General features: G+C 45.8%; 1 protein-coding gene and 1 long non-coding RNA gene across 2 annotated transcripts in view; one reads left to right on the top strand and one right to left on the bottom strand.

Annotated features, from left to right (window-relative positions):
* LOC137541600 (uncharacterized) overlaps positions 1-17,080 on the bottom strand; it is a 203,522-nt gene that overhangs the window by 115,274 nt on the left and 71,168 nt on the right. The gene's annotated exons all lie outside the window — the stretch shown is intronic.
* Positions 1-17,080, top strand: part of LOC137541330 (E3 ubiquitin-protein ligase TRIM69-like) — a 51,550-nt gene that overhangs the window by 30,646 nt on the left and 3,824 nt on the right. The gene's annotated exons all lie outside the window — the stretch shown is intronic.

Here is a 17,080-nt window from a genome sequence, read left to right as displayed (position 1 = left end):
TTCATCTATTCATTTGCCTGCCATTAAATTGTGTGTATTTTAGTTGTAATAAATGTAATTGTAAAATGTATAAGTGTAATTGCTTTGGACTTTGCCAAACAGCAAATCTGCCCAGACTAATGGTGGCCATACACGTTAATTCTTTACCTTTTTTTTATTAAACAATTTCGATCGTTTTTTTCTTTTTCACTTGAATGAAAAATTAGACTCTTACAACCGATGTACCACAAACATCTGTTTGATATTGACACAATCACAACAAAATGATTTAATAAAAGATATGAATTACATGTAATAATATTTACATTTTAGTTTATTAATGTGCATGATCCCTGATGTGTATGGGGTGTGCTGTGCCACCACTGATAATACATACAATGGTACAAAGGATCCCAATCGTAACTCAACAAGGTTATACAACATAGGTCAAAATTATACAAGGCAAACGGTATAAGATGATCATGCGATTTGGGGCTGGTTAGGTAAGCCCAGTAATACAAGTATGAGGTGGTCATAGGAAAAGAGCACACAATTATATAGAATACACTAGGGAAGGGTAGATCCTGCCAAAGGCTTACAATCTAAGGGGAGGAGAGATGGACACACTAGATAGGGTTGGAAAATAAGTATTCAGTATTGAGTTGCTGTGTGGTAGGGGGTGAGTAGACCATCTTGAAGAGGTGGGTTGTGAGGGCTTGCTTGAATGTGTTTAAAGTGGACCCAAACTAAAAATACAAGAGTTCAGAAATAAAATCTATTTTCTAAATTATAATAATAAATAGCAGCCTTTTTTCAGCTGCATGATGACAACTATAAAATATTTTACATTTATTGACGAGACCCCTCCCTTCCTTTCATATTGCCGGCAAATAATCCGGCAAACTTGTGGAGTAGATGGTGTCCAGCAAAGGAGGAATTGCTAATGGCTGCCACCTGTATAACCCTAGTTATGCAAAGAGGAGGGTGAAAAGCATGCACTGAAATGCTCATAGGCTTGAAGGAGTGTTTATTTATATTTGTATGTGTCAGAGTGGTGCAACTAAATATTTTGAATTAAAAAAATGTTTGGTTTGGGTCCGCTTTAAGGAGGGGGCAAGTCTGATGGGCTGTGGAGGGGAGTTCCAGAGGGTGTGTGCAGTTCTTGAGAAATCCTGTGGGCGCGCATGGGAGTGTGGAATGCGTGGGGCAGTTAGGCGAAGGTCACTGGAGGACCAGAGGACACGGCCTGGTGTATACCTGTGAACAAGCTCAGAGATGTAGTTAGGACAGGTTTTGTGCACAGATTTATAGGCCAGGCATAGAATCTTGACACTTATCCTGAATGGGATAGGGAGCCAGTGCAGGGATTTACAGAGAGGACTGTGGATGCGGAAAGGTGGGAAGAATAGATGAGTCTGGCAGCCGCTTTCATTACTGATTGAAGGAGGGCGGGAGATGATGAGAGCATGGATGAGTAACTTGGTAGTGTCCATGGTCAGAAAGGGGTGGATCTTCGAGATGTGACGCCCAGGCAATGGACCTGGGAAGTAAGGTGGATGGGTGTGTTATCAATTGTGAGGTGGACACCTGGGAGGGGTGCAGCAGCATGGGTTGGTAAGATCAGGAGCTCAGATTTGTCTAGGGTAAGCTTTAGGAACCTAGCTGACATCCAGGAGGAAATAGTTGAAAGGCATGAGGAGACCTTGTCCATGGTGGTGGAGAAGAGATCGGGGGTATGGAGGTAAATCTGAGTGTTATTGGTAAAAAGGTGGCATTTGAGGCCCAGGAAGGAGATGAGTTTGCCAAATGAGGAAGAGTATATTGAGAACAGAAGGGGGCCCAGAAAAGATCCCTGGGGGACCATGACTGAGAGGGGGGCAGAAATTGAGGACTTGAAGGAGCGATTGAACAGGTAGGAGATCCAAGCCAAGGCGAGGCCATGGATTCCCATGGACTGGCACACAATAACATCACATATAACACACTGTGCCATCACTGATGTGTACGAGGTGATCTGCACCACCACTGATGTCTATGGGGTGCTCTGTGCTATCACTAATAAGTATGAGGCACACAGTGGCGTAAGTAAGGAGCTCGTATATCACTTGTGTATCACTTATGTGTATGGGGTGCTCTTAGCCATCACTGATGTGTATGGGGTGCTCTGTGCCATCACTGATCTGTATGGGGTATTCTGTGCCACCACTTATGTGTATGGGGTGCTCTGTGCCTTCACTGATCTGTATGGGGTATTCTGTGCCACCACTTATGTGTATGGGGTGCTCTTAGCCATCATTGATGTGTATGGAGTGTTCTATGCCATCACTGATGGCTATGAGGCACACAATAGCATCACATGTAACAAACTATACCGCCACTGAGGTGTATGGTTTACTCTGTACCATCACTGATGTGTATGGGGTGCTCTGTGCAATCACTGATGTTTATGGAGTGCTCTTAGGCATCATTGATGTGTATCGGGTGCTCTGTGCAATCACTGATGTGTATGGGCTGCTCTTAGCCATCAGTGATGTGTTTGGGGTGCTCTTAGATATCAGTGATGTGTATGGTGTGCTTTGTGCAATCAGTCATGTATATGGGGTGCTCCATGCCATCACTTATGTGTATGGGTTGCTCTTAGCCTTCATTTATGTGTATGGGATGCTAAGTGCAATCACTGAGGTATATGGAGTGCTCTGTGCAGTGGCGTAGCAATAAGGGGTGCATAAGTAGCGACCACACCGGGGCCCTTGGGCCAGAGGGGCCTTCCCTCATCGACAGTATAAGCTCTCTGTTGGTCCTGTGCTGGTAATTATCACTTCTATAGATGCATTTAATAGTGGTAATCATTAACAAACTGTTCCTCATCCTCTTCTTGCACTTCTGACACTGTGGTTGTCCTTCATACATACCTGGGGCTTCCTCCAGCCCCCTCCGGCATGATCGCTCTCTCGGCGAGGTCCTCCGCCTCCTGGATCTTCGGGGCGGGGTCTTGGTAACTTGGCCAGTCGGGGCCTACTGCGCATGCACGGCCTGGCTGCGCACGCATGCAACGCTTTAAAGGAAACCTGTAATGTCGTTACAAAAAGTTTCACTTACCTAGAGCTCCTGCCAGCCTCCTGCAGCCGTCCTGTGCCCACGACGGTCCTCCACAATCCTCCCGTTCCCCACTGCGGCTCAGTTTTGGTTTCTTTAGTTGCTTGCCACTACGCCTGCGAGTCCTTGTTCAGGCTCCTGTCGCCGGGAGCATCCTGCACAGTCTCAATATGAGGACTTAGTGCACGTGAACAAGCGCTGCACTGGCGCGAAACGGCTGTTGTGCCATCTACATCCTCTGGTCACAATCCTCCTCACCACCCTGACACCGCCCGATAATACAGGTTAGATGTATCCTGGTTCAAGAGATGTATGGAACTGTTTTGTATTATGAACATGGCGGTGATTGAATAAAGCCTTTTAAAGGGACAGTGCCCAGACCAGCTTTTTTGTACTAAGTGACTTCTATGTGTTTTTCTGCTGTTTTGGCCGGCTGCACGCCCTGGGGCTATCCTGCACCTGTACCATACAAGTGGTTTGGGGTGAGAAACTGTACTACATTGTTTTGTTGTGTGCGGACTTAGCCCTCCACCTCCATTACAGGGTATATACTCCTAAAGTGTACAGCAATATGAGGTTTCCTGTAAGCCTGCACAGTATGCTCCCAGAAAAGGTGGCGCGAACGTGGAAGTGCGCGGTCAGGGCTGTGAAGGCGCAATGAACGTTGACAAAGTCATAACTCACCAAAATATGTCAGAATAAAGGCCTTAAAAGACATCCCGTGTATAATAAAACACTAGAACACAAAATTGTTGAAATAATTAAATTTATGAATAAGCTTAAAACATAGTGAAACTGTACAAATACTCCTGCATGTGGTATATTTTGAAACAGGGAATAGCACAGAGGGCGACATCACAATTGGGGAAGTATAAGCGTGATTCCTTTCGGACTTTACTCCCTTTGCTATCAGTCTTAGGTGGCAGGCAGAGAGTAGTCAAAATTCAGGCAGAGGTCGGTGCAGGCAGCAAGCAGAGAGTAGTTAAAATCCAGGCAGAGGTCAGTGCAGGTGGCAGGCAGAGAGTAGTCAAAACCCAGGCAGATGTCGGTGCAAGAGGCGGGCAGAGAGTAGTCAAATCCTAGGTAGAGGTCGGTGCAGGCGGCCAGCAGAGAATAGTCAAAATCCAGGCAGAGGTCGGTGCAGGCGGTAGGCAGAGAGTAGTCAAAATCCGGGCAGAGGTCAGTACAGGGCAGCAGGCAGAGAGTAGTGAAAATCCAGGCAGAGGTCGTACAGATGGCAGGCAGTGAGTAGTCAAAATCCAGGCAAAAATCTGTAACATTAAGGCAGAAGCTCTTAGCTCAGAAGCAGTTGGGAACCAAATGGCTATATTGTTAACATCCTGTGCTTTCAAATGAGCTTATCTGCCATCTCTGCCATGGCAGTCAGGTGACACGGGAGAGATCAAATTACAACTTGCGATTAGTGACAAATGAGGACGAATTAGACAGGCTAAGCTCTCTATATACAGGCAGCATTTCTCTCTGTTTACCTTCTGTCCTGTGAAGCAGATCGGGGTCCAGATGGAGGGATCAGACAGGCTAAACTCTATGTACACAAGGGCGTATTTCTCTATGTTCTCCTTGTGCCAGTGCATATTGGGGGCCAGATGGGGGAATTAGACAGGCTAAACTCTCTATTTGCATACAGGGCGCATTTCTCTATGTTCTCCTTCTGCCCTGTGCAAAAGTTCAGATCCACATTAACATTTTGTGCCGCCCGCATGACGTCACGCCGCACACTGCCACTCTGCCGTCCTGATTGGCCGCTGGGATCCCAGAACAAGAGCGAGGTAAGTGGGATCCCGCGGCCGGGGAGAGAAGCCTGGATCCCACTGGCCAGCGCTGATCGCACGTGGGACCCAGGTAAACAACGTGCGCGTTGGTTTAGGCCAGCCAGAGCTGAGCTCGGGTCTTACCACTTCTAGCTGCTAATACCTAGCCCGAGCTCAGCTCAGGAATACTGCAAGGGGGGTTAAAGTAAACCTGAGATATAGGTTTTAAAAACATATATACATCTGGGGCTTTCTCCAGCCCCCTACAGGCTTATCGCTCCCTTGCCACATTCCTTCTCTGCCTGGACAGTGTTGCCAACCTTTCACGTTATTTTTTACTAACAAATACCTAAAAATTTACTGACAAAAGTTTTTTTTTTACTGACAAAACCCCCGCGCCGCGCCAAAAAATGGGCGTGGCCACGCAACAGAATGTGGGAGTGGTCATGGGTGGGGCCAAATATACATGATTTTAATATTGCTGTGAAAGGTCTGCCAGGGAAGTTTGAGCTCTGCCATAGTGTTTCCCCCCTTCCCCCAAAATACATGTAATCTTACAGCATTTCACCAAAAATCCACGTAATCTGGCAGAGGTTCTTCCAAAATACAGATAATATGGCAGTGGTTCCCAAAAAATAGATGTAATCTGGCAGCAGCGATTCCCCGAACATACACATAATCTGGCAGCAGTTCCCCAAAATACATTTAATCTGACAGCAGTGGTTCCCCAAAAATACGTAGCCCCAGGTCTATAGGTGTCCGCAGAATAGGTGGCCAGGGGGAGAGATGTCCCCAGAACAGGTAGCCAGGGGTATATGTGCCCAGTATATGTATGCAGGGGTACAGGGCCGGTTTTCTAGACTGGCACATATGAGGGGGCAGTCAAATGGGTAGGGGGCAACATGTTCGAGGAAATTTGCGGCGACTAAAGTGGGCATGGCAAGTAAATGCACATAATGAGAGACAGCGTTTCACCAGTAAATGCACATAAGAGACAGCCTTTCACCAGTAAATGCACGTAATGACAGACAGCTTTTCACCAGTAAATGCACATAAGAGACCGCCTTTCACCAGTAAATGCACGTAATGACAGACAGCTTTTCACCAGTGAATGCACGTAATGAGAGACAGCTTTTCACCAGTAAATGCACGTAATGAGAGACAGCTTTTCACCAGTAAATGCATGTAATGAGAGACAGCTTTTCACCAGTAAATGCACATAATAAGAGACAGCTTTTCACCAGTAAATGCACATAATAAGAGACAGCTTTTCACCAGTAAATGCACATAATAAGAGACAGCTTTTCACCAGTAAATGCACATGAGACAGCTTTTCACCAGTAAATGCACATAATGGCAAACAGCCAGTGTCCTCAGTATATGTAGCCAGCAGATATATGTGCCCAGTATATGTAGCCAGAGGTATATGTCCCCAGTATATGTAGGCAGGGGTATATGTGCCCAGTATATGTAGGCAGGGTTATATGTGCTCAGTATATGTAGGCAGGGTTATATGTGCCCAGTATATGTAGCCAGGGTTATATGTGCCCAGTATATGTAGCCAGAGGTATATGTGCCCATGGGTAGCCAGGGTTATATGTCCCCAGTATATGTAGCCAGGGTTATATGTGCCCAGTAGATGTAGCCAGATGTATATGTGCCCAGTAGATGTAGCCAGGGTTATATGTGCCCAGTAGATGTAGCCAGAGGTATATGTGCCCATGGGTAGCCAGGGTTATATGTCCCCAGTAGATGTAGCCAGGGTTATATGTGCCCAGTAGATGTAGCCAGGGTTATATGTGCCCAGTATATGTAGCCAGGGTTATATGTGCCCAGTATATGTAGCCAGAGGTTTATGTGCCCATGGGTAGCCAGGGTTATATGTGCCCAGTAGATGTAGCCAGGGTTATATGTGCCCAGTAGATGTAGCCAGGGTTATATGTGCCCAGTAGATGTAGCCAGGGTTATATGTGCCCAGTAGATGTAGCCAGAGGTATATGTGCCCATGGGTAGCCAGGGTTATATGTGCCCAGTAGATGTAGCCAGGGTTATATGTGCCCAGTAGATGTAGCCAGATGTATATGTGCCCATGGGTAGCCAGGTGACCCCCCCAAAGCAGGAGGGGAGCAGCTCGCTCTCCCCTCCTGAACTAAGTGACTGAGTGGCTGGCAGTGGCAGGCGGCAGTGAGCGGAACTTACCTGCGTCTTCTCTCGTCGCCGGCGCGGGATGATTTGCGCTACTCTGGTCTGTTCCAGACCAGAGCAGCAGAACTTCCGGCGCTTGGAGCGAGACGGAAGGTAAGTCCCGCCCGCTGCCAAACGCCACTGCCAGCCACTCGTCACTTAGATCAGGAGGGGGACAGTCAGCGAGGGAGAGAGAGCACAGAGGTGAGAGAAGGGGGGGGGGAGATTGCCCCCCTTCTCCACCGCTGCCCACAGCTCTCCCTCCACTGCGCTGCTGTCCTCCTGCAACAGAGCGGGCGGCTAATCGGCCGCCCTTTTACGGACGCTGCTGAATTCCTTATGGAATTCACGGGCAGCTTAATTTGTAGCAAAAATTTCGGGCTGCCCGTAAATTTACGGGCGGTTGGCAACACTGTGCATGGATAGTCTGCAATTTGGTCCTGAAAGTCCTATAGTCTGGGACGTTCTGCACATGCACGGCCCGGCCCTGTCACGGTCCTCGCGCCGGGGGCATTCTGCACCTGCACAGTACTACTGCGGGGAAGGGGACCACAACAGGGGAGCACACACGGCCACACTGAACCTACGCTGACTGGCCCAGACTGAAGGACGTTTGGGGCCGAATTGTGGATGATCCAGGTGGCAGAGGAGGATGGTGAGGGAGTGATCAGCCTGGAGGAGGCTGGAGGTAGCTACAGGTATGTATATTGTTTTATTTTTTCTGTCTCAGGCTTACTTTAAATGACTTAAAGAACAAGCGACACCCATGCTAGCCTAGAAATAAAAAACACATATATAAGTAGATAAATACTACTTCTACTTACATAACAGATGTATTGTGCTATCCACGTAATGATTCCTGTGAATTTTATAAAGGAAAAGCAGAAAATCCTATTCTAGGCAGTGGCCATCTTGCCAAGCTAATGCTGACATTATATCCTCCCTGACTCTTGTTTTTCCCCATCCCTTCTCTTGCTCATTGTGTTTTAATTAGCTGCCCTCCTCCCAGAGTCTTCAGTCACTCCCACTGAGGTGTATACTAGGAACTTCTTTTTTTTTATTTACACATCCAATCGCTGAGTCACCTCAGCCTTGCTTGTAAACACAAGTGATCAGCAGGGGCGCCTTAACCTACTGACCACCCAGGCAGCGGCTTGGAGCGGCTTTGATGGGGTAAGGCGCAATAAATTACTGTCAGTCCAAGGAGAAATAAAAATTCCGGTCCTGAAAGACCGTTGTAAGGGACTGGAGAGAAATAGATTTCCTTCTGTTTTAAGAAGGCAAATTACACCAAGCTTTGCTTTTTTAGTAGGAGGGCATTTTGGTAACTTTTATCCCCCTATACATTCCTAGAAGCTTGGGTCACCCTGAGCTGCTTGGATACTCTGCTCTTTTCACAAATAGCATTCTGCTAAGTCACGGATAAAGAATCATTCAGAGTTCAGATTTATAGATACTCCCTAAGAAGAAGGTGTCTGGTTTATAGCTGTTCTCTGCCCCACCTTTCTGAGCCTGAGTGACTGACTGCCGTTTAAGGGTATGTAGAGAAGGTTTTCTACTCTCTGTTTTAAGAAGGCAATTACACCAAGCTTTGCTTTTTTAGTAGGAGGGCTTTTTGGTTCCTTTTATCCCCCTATACATTACTAGTAGCTTGGGTCACCCTGAGCTGCTTGGTTACTCTGTTCTACTCTCACAAGTGTTTTTAGGAATGCATCTAATAAGGATTCATAGAAAGATTTGAGACAGTCCCTCACTATTCAGTGTACAGAGGTGACAGCACCCTACCCCCAAATGTTACTGAGTCTGCAGAGCGAGCAAGACAAACAAACAGTAAACTCTGCAGACAGCCCTGTGCTCTGCTGCTAGAATGTCTGGCATGTCTAGATGTCAGGACGCTTGCCATGACTAGCTATGGAGAGGTAGGATCATCTGATCCTCTCTCCCCTCTGGGACACACAGCCTGAACTTCTCCCTGAATTCACCAGGACAGTGTTTGAAGTGTGTAATGGACACAGTGGGGGTTGCAGGTTTTGTCTTTCATTGTGAGAGAGTGAACAGGAGGGCAGCATCTAAAGCTCAAACAATGATAATGAACATGTAAGCAATGTGTGTAATTACATCCATCACTACTTATAATTGAAGCTGGCATAATAACGTATTTCCATTAATGCTGTCTGTTTGCCCTCTCTCTAATGCTATGTACCACCTCACGATTTTTCCAATGATTTTCCCGATGTCCATAAAAATTTTTTTTGAGCGACAAGTAGTCATTTACACGTTGTCGTGACATCACTTAGCGTTGTGTGGTGAAAAGTGACCGTCACTGAGGATCAGATCTTTAAGATCCTTGACGACACCCCGTAAAGTACTGCGGTCGCTTGACTTCTCGTTGGCGCCCATCCTGTAATGTCACGTGACATCTTGCATACCCGCTGGCAGGAAGATTAATCGCTGGACGCTTGTCATGAGGGGACACCTCGCTGGATCCATCTTCCTGTGTTGTTGCAGTCACTGTGGTGAGTGTGGAGCTTAACTTTGCTTGCCCTCACCCTCTGCTCATGCTCCCTCTCCCACTGTCTCTCTGACCAAACAACTGCTACTTGGGGAACAATGTGCACAACTATGTACACTAGTCTGAGCACTCTTCAGGGGAGCCAGTAGCATTTGGAACTATTATTGTGTATTTATGTAGCACTGACATCTTCAGCACTTTACAGAGTACATCGTCATGTCACTGACTGCTCACTGGAGCTTACAATTTAATCCCTACCATAGTCAAACTGTAATGTCCTACCATATTATTATTATGTATTCATATAGCACTGACATATTCTGCAGCACTTTACAGAGTACATAGTCATGTCACTGACTGTCCTCAGAGTAGCTCACAATCTAACCCTACCGTAGTTATAGAATAATGTCCTACCATATTATTATAATGTATTTATATAGCACTGACATCTCCTGCAGCACTTTACAGAGTCATGACCTGGATAGGGGGGCAAACAGTGACCTCCCTTTGACTTGGTAAATAAAAGACTGCGACAACCATTTGGATTTTTAAAATTGGCCACAGCTTTTATTACCATAACCTCAATATTGCCGGAGGCAACAATTTTTATTTGAAATATAAATCACATTCAATTTCTTTTCAATAATTTTTTACACACATTAATAAAGAAAAACATCGGAGTCCCCTGACACAGGCCGCCCAATAAAACGAGCCGCAGCGCAACCCGTACCAGCCACCAGCCACAGTTATAACAGCTCGATGGGTACACCCCACTGCCGGCTCAACTTAAACATCCACATGGGCCTTGTCAGGGGCCCCGCCACCATTCTTGCTGTGACAAATAACATATGACGTGATTCCTGCTGGTGATGTCCGCTTCAGGGGCGGGTGGGAGAGTTGTTCCTTTCCTGCTGGATCTCTAAATGAAGTCCAGCTTCCTCTCTTTTCCTTTTGTTGTTCCCTCCAGGTCCCTTGCCCTCCCTTATTTGGCACCTTGACCTCCATTGCCCTATCTTGTCCAGCAGTGAGGTCACCAGCCCCCAGCCAGGTCATGCCCCCTTTGTCGCCCAGCTCCGCCTTGCTCTGGAAGGGGTTTCTTGACCTGGATAGGGGGGCAAACAGTGACCTCCCTTTGACTTGGTAAATAAAAGACTGCGACAACCATTTGGATTTTTAAAATTGGCCACAGCTTTTATTACCATAACCTCAATATTGCCTGAGGCAACAATTTTTATTTGAAATATAAATCACATTCAATTTCTTTTCCATAATTTTTCACACACATTAATAAAGAAAAACATCGGAGTCCCCTGACACAGGCCGCCCAATAAAACGAGCCGCAGCGCAACCCATACCAGCCACCAGCCACAGTTATAACAGCTCGATGGGTACACCCCACTGCCGGCTCAACTTAAACATCCACATGGGCCTTGTCAGGGGCCCCGCCACAGCACTTCGGAGGTTGCCTCAACCCCGAATGCCCCGCCACAGGGCCAAAGCCACCTCCAGGGCTTCCCTTAGGCCAAACAGGACAACGTTAATGCCCACCTCATTGATGTGAACTCCGTCTTCCTGAAAAACAAGTTATCACTAGGCCAGGAAACATGTCGCATGCTCTGAGTATAAAGGTTTTTATATCATACACCCTAGCCCGGACAGTCTGTAAAGTTTTTTGACACATCTGACTAAGGTGAGCCCCAGGGCAATGTGTCTCCACGCAGTCATGCATGTCTGTAAACTTTTATTCTAAGAAAATTGCTTTGAAAGACTTGTCAGTCGTCCCACCCCTTGCCAAAAAGGCTGTATAAAGCCAGGCATCATTCTGCATGCACTGTAGTGCAAAGATGTCTATATGACTCTACTTTGCCTCATTGCTTCTTCCGGCTAAATCCGTTGGTGAAAGAAGAAGCAGACTAGCCGGCTGCCATAGGCTCACCTAGGTATTGTGCAATATAGCTTATATACCGGGGAAAAAGGGGGGGGTGCACCAAATTCTATGGTGCCCTGGCTGACCCATATTCCTTATGTACAAAGGTGGGTGTCTGATGTAAGTTCTGATTACTAAGCCGTACTATGAACGCTTCTTATAGTCAGCGGTGATCTTCCATTCAGAACTGGCCACCGGGCCTTTGTTTGTTACACAAATCTGGTATGAAATGAACTTAGTACTTCTTGAAATTAATTTAGTACATCTTGTTGGTACTTTACATACACTTTTTTATTTGTATTTTTTTTTGGGGGGGGGGGGGGGGGGGGCAAGGGATAGTCATAAGGCCTCTGCCTACTTGTGCTTTATTTGTAAAGAATGTTGGCGATAATCCTAGTGTTTGGCAATGTACTCCCAATAATTATGATATGATATAGTTTGTCAGGTTGGATTATTTCATTATTTCCCGCTATGTGCTCCAATTTGTAGAAATGTATAATGTAACCTACGCCATACGTATAATACAACCAGAATTATATGTTGGCACTTTATAAATACAATAGATAAATATAAATAAATGGGCCATTTAGGAACAACCCCCCTGTTGGATTTAATGTGTACAACCTCAGAACTTCTGAAAAGTCCTCCTATTATGGTGACTGGCCCTATGTCTCACTTGAATTTTGAATCCAAGCATGTATTTGGTACTGTGTCCCCCTCACTGTGCTAAGTGCATACAATTGGCCCTAAAGAAAAACAGGTTCTAGTGCATCAGTTAAACGTTGTTTTAACTCATCTCCCCATTTTTCAACTGGCCCTGCTGCACCCCAGCGTTTTCTATGGAACATGGTAGTTGGTCAGGCTATTTAGAGAACAGAGTTTTCCTTTCCTGTTACTGTCTCTGTTATTACAGACAGTTGTCCTAGCGGGGATGAAAGGGAGTGGGGGGTGGGGGGCTTAGTTCTCTGCTCTAGTGGGCACAGATCCTTAAGCTAACCATATGCCTCCTGTGATTCAGAAAGTTCCTGAAAGCCTATAAGTTTACTAGGCTACTTTTGTATCTTGTAATGTGCTATACATGTTGATCATCATGACGTATTTGTCACTGTAATTTTACCAGTTCCATCAGCGCTGCATAATATGTTGGCGCTTTATAAATACAATAAATCAAATAAGTACCAGTGTCTATTTGTATATGCCAATGTCTGTCTTATTCTGTCCCTGTTTGTAGCTTATCAACTCCATGCATATAGTGTCCTTAGTTTTAACCTGGGACCCATCCCCTGGTACTGGGTCTGCAGCATTATGCCAACATGCATTTGCAGAGAATCCAATTGCATAAGTTCAGTTACAACCTATTTCCTGCAGAAACTAGCAGGATATTGCTGTTTAGAGGTGATCTGGGACATTACACACAGGGACTGCAGCAGGAGAGCTAGCGCCCCCTGCTGCCCCCCCCCCCCCCCCTTTAAGTTTTAGATTCGGGGAGAGCAGAACTGAAAATGTGTATTTGTAAAAATTGTATATACAGGATGGACGTCTGAAGAAGGGGTATTATCCAAAGGCTTACTTTTTATTTACCTGTAGGTTAGCCAAACTTTTTATAACAAGATAAATAAATAAAATAAAATTAAAAATTGTAGAACAGTATTGACAATCCTGCATATGAGAACCCTCTCTTCACTAGTTATTACATACACTACCAATACATACATAGACATATGACTATGGCAGAGATTAGATTGTGAGGCCCTCTGAGGGACAGTTAGTGACTAGACTCAGGGCCGGATTTGTACTTTCCAGCGCCCTAGGCCAGCTGTCACCAACCGCCCCCCCCCCCCCATTCTGTCCAACTCTGACTAGTGATCACTGGTTTACATGGGCTCCTGTCTGTTTTGCTGCTTTGCCCCCCCCCCCCCCCCCCCCCCCCCCCCCGTTCAAAGAAGCAGTGCATGCTCTGTCCACTCCATGTAATTTTGCACTCCAGCCTGGATGCACAGCAGCCGATAGTGTTCTGGGCTTGCATAATTCAGAAATGATGCTCATATATGAGCAGCACTTGTCAAGTACACATACCCATAACACTCCCAGCCTCGGCTGCTGTGCACATCAGTACAGGAGTGCGTAATAACAAGAAGCCCGAGAGGACAGAGCATGCACTGCTTCTTTGTCCTTTGTGCGACTTGCTTCAGTCAGAGTCACAAACAGGTGATGGTGCAGCGCAAAGGAGAGAAACCCATCCAAAGCAGAACAGGTAAGTAGAAGGATCCAACACTACACACGCTGGCATAGATGTCGTGTAATGCTAGGTACACACGATGCAATTCTGAGATTTACTGTCACATCGATTGTTTACAATGTCTGATCTGATTTCCGATCAATTTTTCAATCGATTTTCCGTTCATTTCTATGAAAAAAATCATTCAGAAAATCTATCGGATAGCAGATGGGACATGTTGGAAATAGTCGATCTGACAGTAAATCTGTCAGAAAATTGCATCATGTGTATCTAGCATAAGCTCAGGTGTACTTTACACAGTGACAATTTAGCACTTGGGGCAAGTTAAGACAGATCTTAATCAGTCAGCAGGAAGTTTTTACGTTTTGTAATAGAATGATAATATTTATTGGCTAACCAAAAGAAAATAGTGAGCCTTTGGCTAATGAGTCATCTTCAGACTTTGTTCCTGTATACAAGATGTAAGATGTTGGGGAACCCAGATATATATAAAGTCAGCAGGAGATGCATACATTGTTTTGTAAATATAAATAAATGTAATACAGTTGTCATTCTGTTTCAAAACATCCTGCTTTCACTGATGGCTAAAACAGAACAATGCTTTGCTGCTTCTAAAACATGTCAGGAAAGAGTTAAACTGTAGCAAAGAGAATGTTGTTGTCAGGAAAGAAAACAAACCATAAATCTTACAGGTCTCAGGTCTTTAACAGCTCTGACCAAGTAATAAAACATCAGTCTGGGGGAGAAGAGAGCTGATAATTCCTGTCCGTGAATGCGTGCTGCATAAAGAAACTAATCTGAACTCAAAAGTTCTACTACTTGAGCCCATATATTTTTCTTCTCACAGCAGCTTGTATGTCCCCACTCATTATACTAAGGACAAGATCCTCAGATGACAACACATGCTGACTGTCATCACACACACTCTGCAGTGAGAGAGATGCAGGGATCTCTGGAATTCAGGCAGAATAGAGCAAAGCAGAAGTGATTTACTTTGACATGTGACCTCTTATCTCTCCAAGTCCAGCGCCCTGCTGAATTTTATCGCCCTAGGCCTTGACCTTTGTGGCCTTTCCAGAAATCCGGCCCTGACTAGACTATATGTACCTACTTTGTACGGCGCTGCAAAAGATGCAGCGCTATATGAATACTAGATAATAATAATATAGTACTTTTTGCACTCTAACAGGAGGGGTGACCTGTGTATTACATCTGCTCTCCTGGCTATTATGACTGGAGCAGGGACAATGGTAAAGCAATTAGCTCACTCATCAATTGCCTGTGTCTAACACATTAGGTATGCTTAGTAAATTTAGTAACACATTAGGTATGCATAATGTTAAGCTAATGTGGTCCTACACTGTAGCAATATTTTGTTCAGTTACTATCCGATCACTAACATCTGATAAGTTTGATAAGTTGTAAACTAACAGGGATTGAGTATGGATCCCTAGCACAGGGAAAGCATACTGTAATACTAGCACTGTAGGAATGTGCAAGGCAGATCGAAATTTGCACCTCTGTGTAACTAGATATTAACCACCCTGGCGTTCTGATAAGATCGCCAGGGAGGCTGCGGGAGGTTTTTTTTTTAATAAAAAAAAAAACTATTTCATGCAGCCAACTGAAAGTTGGCTGCATGAAAGCCCACTAGAGGGCGCTCCGGAGGCGTTCTTCCGATCGCCTCCGGCGCCCAGAATAAACAAGGAAGGCCGCAATGAGCGGCCTTCCTTGTTTTGCTTAGATCGTCGCCATAGCGACGAGTGGAGTGACGTCATGGACGTCAGCCGACGTCCTGACGTCAGCCGCCTCCGATCCAGCCCTTAGCGCTGGCCGGAACTTTTTGTTCCGGCTACGCTGGGCTCAGGCGGCTGGGGGGACCCTCGGCGGCGATCAGGCAGCACATGCGGCTGGCAAAGTGCCGGCTGCGTGTGCTGCTCTTTATTTGAAGAAAATTGGCCCAGCAGGGCCTGAGCGGCAGCCTCCGGCGGTGATGGACGAGCTGAGCTCGTCCATACCGCCAGGCTGGTTAACATTGATTTAAAATGTGCCAGCGTACTCTTGAGTATGCTTTACTGCTGCAAAGGGACAATGTGAAACGTACCCATCCTGAAGTTAGGTTGCTAGTCTTTACCATGTATCATTCTGATTAAACTGTGATAGATATCCTAAAGAATAACTACTTACAGTACTTACCTAGGAAACTGCATCCATATGTGTGGGTGGCTATTCTATATTAAAGCCATAGATTTATCAACTTATTGCATGGCTTAAATTTTTCCCTCACCTCAGCCTATATCTTGAACCTTGGCACTAATCCTGAACATGACTAATAAATGATTTAAGGCCTCTTGCTTACTGTAAATCTCAAATCCGATTTCCGATTTTCCCAGAATACAGTAACAAATGAAGAACAGCGCAGTAAAAATGCGGCATGCAGGACCAATCCATCGCAAGTCGGAAGTGGAATCGCATGTAGTGTGCAAGAGGCCTTATGCTGATTATAAGGCAGCAGAGATTAAAGTAATTCATTAGCTAATTAATAACATTGTTCTACTTAAAAACTTTCTCTTCACCCTGAAATAACTGATAATCCCTCTATCTAGGAATTGAAACACTGTGCCCTCTGGGTCCTGTTTCTTGTGTGGCTTTGTTATATGCAAACAGGACAAATGGCTGCCCTTCCCCCTAACACATCCATCTAATCTCCACTCTTTTCTCTGTACTGGAAGTGTTTTTGTTTAATGTGCAGGGGTCTAAGATGGCTAACTGCTGGGCAAATACAGTAGAATCTTGTTATAATAAACTCTGGGTTGAAAACTGCAGGCAGGGGGAACCCAGTGATCAGGTCCTGGCCACGTGGTCATGCAAATATACAATTCATGACGAGATGAGCTATAGTATGCGTCTGGCTTCGTAAAAGTGCTTGGCCAGGTCCTTTGACGTTTAATATAAAAGGATTCTACTATTGCCCCTATTGCCCTACTCAAAGCCATCATTAACTCTCTCTGTTCAGTGCTATTTGTGTGTGTTTGTGTTGGGGCATCGCCTGCGCCACTCAGTGTTACTGAGACCTCACCTGATTCTATCCAGGTTGGTGTGTTCCGTTGATGCAGGGGGTAGGGGTAACGCAGCAACCCCCTCAGCTCGCCCTAAAGTATGAGCAGCCACTGTTTGAGGGGGTAATTGTTGCTGGGTCCCTGGCCATGTTGCACGGGTCCCAAGCCCTGCCGTATGACATTGATTGGGGACCCAGATAGCACAGGCATTCATTTTGCCCAGCCATCCCCTGCTGTCGATCAAGCGCACAGGCTCCCTGGGGCCCAGCACCTTGCTATGTGTGGATGCCTGGCCATGGTGCCCACTATTGC

The sequence above is a fragment of the Hyperolius riggenbachi genome, chromosome 12 (assembly GCF_040937935.1).
Source record: "Hyperolius riggenbachi isolate aHypRig1 chromosome 12, aHypRig1.pri, whole genome shotgun sequence".
Taxonomy (NCBI): Eukaryota; Metazoa; Chordata; class Amphibia; order Anura; family Hyperoliidae; genus Hyperolius; species Hyperolius riggenbachi.
This window is presented reverse-complemented; position numbering and strand designations above follow the sequence as displayed.